Below are 7,122 nucleotides of genomic sequence, written 5' to 3' on the forward strand. Positions count from 1 at the left end.
GGGGGGGGGGGGACCCCCCCCCCGACTGAAGAAATCAAAACATCAAAAGAAAGAAATTACTCCCAAGAATAAAAAAAAGTAGATAGAAAAAATATTAAATAAAAAAAAACGTTTGCTTGAATCGCGTCAGTCATTTTTTTGACTTTCATTTTGCCCCACTCTTCCCAAAATTTGAAAAAAGTACTTCTCACTTGTTTCCATTTTCAATACCGTTTTAGAATTTAAGTTATGCTTTCACTTAAGAAAATATTTGACATTGTTTTCACTTCCATGATCCTCTTAATGGAAATAGTAGATTATGACATCAGGCGATAAAAGTATTATCTGGCGAATGTGGCTTTGTAATCCGAGCCGAAGGCGAGGATTATAATCACATTCACCAGATAATGCTTTTATCACGGTATGACATATTGTATTTTATGTCGTTGGGCCCGAAAACCGCGATCTAACCGAGCAAAGCGAGGTTAGAATCGCGGTTTATCGGGCCTAATGACATAAATCAATTTTTTGGCATCCTTGTATCAACTTCATATCTTAGCACCAAACAATTGAAATTATTATGCCACTTAGGAATTATCCAGCAATGTTCTTGATTTTTTATCATGAACAAATTACTTTTATTGACGTGGATACGTCTGTTTTCGATAGGGGGGTCATTCTGAACGTGCCTATACTGACGGCCAGCGCCCCGGGGGGGGGGGGCGTTCGTACTTCCATAACTGTACACCTCCGCGACTGTCCACAAACTTGGTGAAAAATGTGAGGGAACAACTGTACACAACCACGACTGTACACCATCCTTGCGGTCGGTCAAACAGTGTCGGTAGAGTAGAAATTGCATTTGTTTTATTTGCAGTCGATATTAATTATGGATGGCGCCATGTGTCCCACTATAGCAGAAATGATCGTCCACGATTCTACCGGGTGTCCACTATTAATTACACGCATATGTATCCCAAGTAGACTCTTTTGAATTAACACTGCGTAGCGCAGTCTCATTTGAATTGAGATATCAATCTCATATCATTCAATTGTTCAATAAAATTGAAAATGCAAATAAACTTACTGTGAATTTGATGGGAACCTCGAATTACATTTGTAATCGAATTACTTGAAAATTACTAAATCTATGTGATGTATAAAATTTCTTTGGAAGAGATTTGATTACACTGCGTATTTTTAATTTGTGATTTTCGATTATCAGTTCCGATAAATTATAGTAATCGATAGTAATTACAACGAGAATTACATCAAAATTTTATTGTGATTAAAAATGAAATCGAATTCATATATATAATTTACAATGCCCATTCGGAATTCCTCCAGTATCTGAAAAGTCTTTTGGCAAAAAATACTCATTGTGAAGGAAAAAAAATTTGCTGGAGTAAATTACATATTACAGCTGAGATTAGGAATTTCCAATTCCTAACTAAAAAAGGAATTTCGTAATCGTCATTTTCAGATTATAAAATGGTAGAGTAACTGCAATATTCGATTCCAAAATTACAAATTATTCGAGTAATTCTCAGATAATAATTCGAATTACTCACTCAATTTTGTAATTTGACAAATTTAAATTCTCGTGAGTTGTGCCAAAACGACGTCTAGACATTAGTTTCTAGATTTTAGAAACTCCTGTTCTTAAACTTTATCCTTGATGGGATCATATAAACTAATAAATTCGGAGATTGTTTTTAGAAACAAATATTTTCTAAAACCAATACTGAATTTTTCTTAATTTTAGAAAATTTCCAGATTGAACTAAAAAATTGCAACCGAGGTATTTAAAGGGCGTAAGTACCCCATACATCCGGAGGGGTGCCCAAATATCAGGAATTCCAGATGTGCACCCAAAAAAAAGTCGGTCTGAATCAGACCGATGCAAACCAGAATATCAGTCTGAATCAAGTCGAAAAATCGACTTGAATCAGACTGACATCGGTTTGATTCAGACCGATTTTTCGGTTTGATTCAAACCGATTTTTCGGTGTGATTCAAACCGATTTTGCAGTTTGATTCAGTCCGATTTTTCGGTTTGATTCAAACCGATCTGTCGATTTGATTCAGACCGAATTTTCGGTTTGATTCAGACCGAATTTTCGGTTTGATTCACGCCGATTTTTCGGTTTGATGCAAATCGATTTGTTCCTAAATTCTCGATGTACATTGTCAATGAGGTCCCCTTGGGGAGCCTCATACATGGGGGAAGGAGGGTGTACATAAAAAATTCAGTACACATTGAGATTTTGCATAGAAGGAGAGGCGGAAGGCTTGTGAATTGAGAATTCACAACCAAAAAAATTAAGTATGTGATTTTTTCAAAAATATTTCTAAAACGAAGGGAAATAGCGAATTTTTACAAAAATTTTGGGACGGGAGGGGGGGGAGGGTGCATTAAAAATTGGCAACCAAAAAAATTGAGTTGGCCGCTTTTTCAAAATATCTCGAAAACTAAGGGAGATAGCGAATTTTTACGAAAATTTTGGGGAGGGGGTGCACTGAGAATTCATAACCAAAAAATATGAGTTGGCGGGTTTTTATAAATATTTCTGAAACTAAGGGAGATGGTAATTTTTTACGAAAATTTAGGGGCGGGGAGGGGAGGTGCATTGAAAATTGATAACGAAAAAAAATAAAGTTGGCGGGTTTTTCAAAAATATCTCCAAAATTAAGTGAGATAACTAATTTTTACGGAAGAAGAGGGGGTGGTTCTCAATTTTGTTTCAATTTGTCAAAGTTGAAATTTTTGAAATTTTTCGAGCTCCTGAAATTTTTGAAATTTTTGCAATTTTTGAAATTTTTCGAAATTTGAATAAATTGAAAAGACCCCACTTGTAAAAATGAGCAATCTTCCTTAGTTTCTTAGATATTTTAGAAAAACTCACCGACTCAATTTTTTTGGTTGTAAATTCTCAATACACATCCCCCCCTTAGTTTCGAAGATATTTTTCAAATACCCCAATGACAACGATAACCCACCCTTTTATAAACTTTTCACAAACTTTTCACCCCTGCAGAACCGCCCTCTTTACAAGCACCACCCACCGGATATCACTACACCCCTTTTTAAAATTTTTGTGAAATTCCCTCTCAAAAATTAAAACAATTTTCTAGATTTTAGAAAATATTTTCTTCTAAAATTAAGTATATTTTGGTTTAAAATTAATCTCAATTCTGATCATTAATTTTACACGATTTTTTTCTAAAACTTTTTTCCAAAGCTAATCCACTTTTTTCTGTGTGTGAATCACACCGAAAATTCGATCTGAATCAAACCGAAAAATCGGCTTGAATCAAACCGAAAAATTGATCTGAATCAAACCGAAAAATCCACTTGAATCAGACCGAGAAATCGACTAGAATCAAGTCGATATCTATTACCTGGAACAGCCAGAATTTTTGCGTGAATCACTCCATTTTTCGGTTTGATTCAAGTCGATTTTTCGGTTTGATTCAGACCGATTTTTCGGCCTGATTCAGACCGATTTTTCGATTTGATTCAAACCGATGTCGGCAATAACCTGTTTCTACTTGAAATAAATCGACTTTCGACTTATATCAGACCCGGAATCCGGATTGGCGTAGTCCAAGTCAGTCGGTCTGAATCAAACTGAAAATCGGTCAGAATCAAACCGACGTCGATTTGAATCAGTACATTTTTTTCGGGTGTGAGGAGGGGTGATTTTGCAAAAAGGGCGAGGGGGAGAGGAGATTGGGCATTGAGAAATCACAATCTTTTAAAATTGAGTTGGTGGGTTTTTCCAAAATATTTCCGAAACTACAGGAGACCGCGAATTTTTACGAAAATCTGGGGGGGGGGGAAGATGCATTCAGAATTCACAACCAAGAAAATTGAGTCGATAGATTTTTCAAAAATATCTTCAAAATTAAGGGAGATGGCGAATTTTTACTGAAAATTTGGGGGAGAGGGCGTGTGCATTGAGAATTCGACACCAAAAAAATTGAGTCGGTAAGTTTTTCAAAAATATCTCCAAAACTAAGAGAAATACACAATTTTTACTGAAAATTTGGGGCGGGAGGGGGGTAGGAAGTTTTATTGAATTCTCCATGTACAACCCTCCCCCCTCAAACTTTCAGTAAAAATTCACTATCTCCCTTAGTTTCGCAGATATTTTTGAAAAACTTACCGACTCAATTTTTTTTGGTTGTGAATTCTCAATATACCCCCCCCCCCCGCCATTTTTGAAACAATTTTTTGAGTTAATCTGGAATGAATGATTAACACAAAATTGTATTGGGAGTGATTTCGCCACAAATTGGTCCGGTTTCATTCCTTGAAAATTTTAATTTTGTGGAGACTTTTCCGATGGGTTTTTCTACTATCAAAAGAGCTTTGAAAAACTCTCCCCATTATCGTCGAAAAAGTCAATTTCTTTGATTTTGACTTTTTGTCGTCTTTTTTGTTGAAACTCTGGGTGTCAGAAGATATGATAAGACATTTTTTGAGTCTTCAATATGTACTATTGGCGAAAATTTCCCGTTCTATCGATTAAGCATGGTTTAAAGTTGTTCACATCACCAGAAATGTCCTGAAATTCCGAAAGAAGTTAAAAAATCCGCGTTGTATCACCTTTCCCCATCTGGATTGCAAATTTTTCAGTTTTGTTGTGGAACTAACTTTTTGTTTCGGAAAGTATCCAAAAATGAAGGTGGGATTTCACTCTATTCTATCTAAATATTATTACTGCCCTGTTTTTCCTTTTTTTGATTTTTTTCATTAATTAAAAATGTTTTTTGTTTTCCATCGAAAACTTTTTTCTGTGAAGAAATTGAGAAAAGAAAATTTTACTGGAAAAGTATGTATACGATTCCTGGGCTCGAATTTTTAAAAAGTCTCCTAATTGTTTTTAAGCAGACCAAAAACTATGTTCCAAAAAATTAGGTTCAAATGACCCAGACATATCTGAAACGTGGAAATTTATTATTCTCAAGGAAAGTGTTTATACGACTTTTTTATCCGTATTTTCAAAGAATTGAAAAATTCCCCATAAAAAAATGAAAAAAATTATCTCGAAAAATTGGGCTCAGATAACTCAGAATCATCAAAAACGTGGAGATTTCATATTCCCTGGGAAAGAGGTCATACGACCTTTTGGCCCAAATTTTCAGGGAAAAAAAATTACGTGTAAAAAAATAAAAAAATTGTCTCATAAACTTAGGCTCAGATGACTCAGAATCACCAAAAACGTTGAGAACACGTATTCTCTGGGAAAGCGTTTATACGACCTTTTGGCACAAATTTTCGAAAAATTCAAAAAATTACGTTTAAAAAAAATCAAAAAAATTGTCCCGTAAAATTGGGCTCAGATGACCCAGCATCATCGAAAACGTGGAGATTTCATATTTTCAGCGAAAATGTTTAACGACCTTTTGGCCTGAATTTTCAAAAATTTTCAAATTCTTTGTCGAAAAATAAAAAATTTGGTTCCGAAAAGATAGGCTCAGATGACTCAGAAACATCTGAAACGTGGAGATTTCATATCCTCTGGGAAAGTGTTTATACGACCTTTTGGCACAACTCACGTGAATTGTCCACTTTAGGGGATAATGAATGTGCACGTTTCAGATAATGCTGAATCGTCTGAGCCCAACCTTTTAGAACAATTTTTTTCAATTTTTTCAAAGGTTCAATTCAAAGTTTTGGAAATGTCAAGATTTTTTTTCTACATTCTTGAATCTGCAGTTTAGAATTTGCATCCGGCTAAAATTTAGAAAAAAAAAACAAATAATTTCAGAAAATAAATAAATTAAATTAATCAACTAAAAAATGATGGTTTCAAGACAAAAAAATTCTGGAATCTATCGAATTATGGGATTAAGTTCCTCTAATTCGATAGAAATGTGCTAAAGAGGGGAACCTGAAACGTGGAGATTTCATATCCTCTCGGAAAGTATTTATACGACCTTTGGCACAACTCACGTGAATTGTCCACTTTAGGGGATAATGAATCTGCACGTTTCAAATGATGCTGAATCGTCTGAGCCCAACNTTATCGAATTAGGGGAACTTAATCCCCTTATTCAATAGAAATGTACTAAAGCGGGGAACCTCTTTAGCACATTTTCGAAATGAAAGACATTTTCAAAATTTTGAATTGAACCTTTGAAAAAAGGGAATAAAATTGTCCTGAAAGGTTGGGCTCAGACGATTCAGCATTATCTGAAACGTGCACATTCATTATCCCCTAAAGTGGACAATTCACGTGAGTTGTGCCAAAAGGTCGTATAAACACTTTCCCAGAGGATATGAAATCTCCACGTTTCAGATGTTTCTGAGTCATCTGAGCCTATCTTTTCGGAACCAAATTTTTTATTTTTCTACAAGGAATTTGAAAAATTTTGAAAATTCAGGCCAAAAGGTCGTTAAACATTTTCGCTGAAAATATGAAATCTCCACGTTTTCGATGATGCTGGGTCATCTGAGCCCAATTTTACGGGACAATTTTTTTGATTTTTTTTAAACGTAATTTTTTGAATTTTTCGAAAATTTGTGCCAAAAGGTCGTATAAACGCTTTCCCAGAGAATACGTGTTCTCAACGTTTTTGGTGATTCTGAGTCATCTGAGCCTAAGTTTATGAGACAATTTTTTTATTTTTTTACACGTCATTTTTTTTCCCTGAAAATTTGGGCCAAAAGGTCGTATGACCTCTTTCCCAGGGAATATGAAATCTCCACGTTTTTGATGATTCTGAGTTATCTGAGCCCAATTTTTCGAGATAATTTTTTTCATTTTTTTATGGGGAATTTTTCAATTCTTTGAAAATACGGATAAAAAAGTCGTATAAACACTTTCCTTGCGAATAATAAATTTCCACGTTTCAGATATGTCTGGGTCATTTGAACCTAATTTTTTGGAACATAGTTGTTGGTCTGCTTAAAAACAATTAGGAGACTTTTTAAAAATTCGAGCCCAGGAATCGTATACATACTTTTCCAGTAAAATTTTCTTTGGTCAGTTTTTTCACAGAAAAAAGTTTTCGATGGAAAACAAAAAACATTTTTAATTAATGAAAAAAATCAAAAAAAGGAAAAACGGGGCAGTAATAATATTTTGATAGAATAGAGTGAAATCCCACCTTCATTTTTGGATACTTTCCGAA

Source organism: Diachasma alloeum, unplaced genomic scaffold (assembly GCF_001412515.2).
Source record: "Diachasma alloeum isolate Michigan unplaced genomic scaffold, Dall2.0 Dall_scaffold_00808, whole genome shotgun sequence".
Classification (NCBI taxonomy): Eukaryota; Metazoa; Arthropoda; class Insecta; order Hymenoptera; family Braconidae; genus Diachasma; species Diachasma alloeum.